General features: G+C 42.4%; 1 non-coding gene across 1 annotated transcript; it reads left to right on the top strand.

Moving 5' to 3' along the window:
• Positions 1–591: 591 nt before the first annotated feature.
• Positions 592–698, top strand: LOC141682153 (small nucleolar RNA R71). Its single transcript, XR_012559554.1, has one exon. It is a non-coding gene; the product is annotated as a small nucleolar RNA R71 (small nucleolar RNA).
• The last annotated feature ends 512 nt before the right edge of the window (positions 699–1,210 follow it).

Below are 1,210 nucleotides of genomic sequence, written 5' to 3'. Positions count from 1 at the left end.
TTTTCATTCGCAGATAGACCTGCATCATGAATTTGTTGCTGAATTTGGAGTTGTTATTTTGGTGCAATTTGTTGCTGAAAACCAGGAGGGTTGAATAGCTTATTTCTAAACTGCTGGAATGGCTGTTGCATCACATTCTGATTGTTGCTCCAGCTGAAGTTAGGATGATTCCATTTGTGAGGATGATAAGTGTCTGGAACTGGTTTTTGCGATCTCTGAAAGTTGCTCACAAACTGAGCTGAGTCGCTAGATATAGCGCATTGCTCTGTCGCATGTGGACCTACACACAGCTCACAAACACTAATTATCTGCTTAACACCATAGTTAGCCAGAGAATCGATCTTCATAGATAACGCCTTTAGTTGAGTAGTGATAGCCGTAGCTGTATCCACTTCAAGAACTCCTGCTACCTTGCCCTGTGGATATCTCTGGGTTGGATACTGATATTCATTAGCAGCCATCAGTTCAATTAGATCATAAGCTTCCTCATAGCTCTTTGCCCATAATGCTCCACCTGATGCTGCATCGAGCATGGGTCTGGACTGTGCTCCCAACCCATTATAAAAACAAGTGATGATCATCCAATCAGGAATTCCATGATGAGGACACTTCCTAAGCATCTCCTTGTAGCACTCCCAAGCTTCACTTAGCGATTCTCCCGTTTACTGCGCAAATTGAGTAATAGCTTTTCTGATTGCAGTTGTCTTCGCCATAGGGAAGAATTTAGTAAGGAATTTCTGAGCAAGATTCTCCCAAGTAGTAATCGAACCAGCTGGTAGAGAGTGTAACCAGCTCTTAGCCTTGTCCCTCAAAGAGAATGGGAACAGTCTCAGCTTCACAGCATCTTGAGAAACACCGTTGAACTTGAAGGTGTCGCAGATCTCAATGAAATCCCTAATGTGCATATTGGGATCTTTCGTTGAAGAACCCCCAAACTGGATTGAATTCTGCACCCATTGAATTATTCCAGGTTTGATCTTAAAGGTATTAGCTGTGATAGCTGGCCGGACAATGCTAGATTGAATGTCATTGATCTTGGGTTGAGAAAAGTCCATCAAGGCTTTCGTTCGTGCTGTTGGATCTCCCATTGTAATGAGATCCTGAAACACAAACAAATAAACTGTGAAAGTAAAAGAATCTGAGTCAGTGAACTTTAACGACCACTAATGACAAGCACATAAACTAAAAATTAACACCGAGTCCCCCGCAG

This window comes from Apium graveolens, chromosome 8, assembly GCF_009905375.1.
Source record: "Apium graveolens cultivar Ventura chromosome 8, ASM990537v1, whole genome shotgun sequence".
Classification (NCBI taxonomy): domain Eukaryota; kingdom Viridiplantae; phylum Streptophyta; class Magnoliopsida; order Apiales; family Apiaceae; genus Apium; species Apium graveolens.
This window is presented reverse-complemented; position numbering and strand designations above follow the sequence as displayed.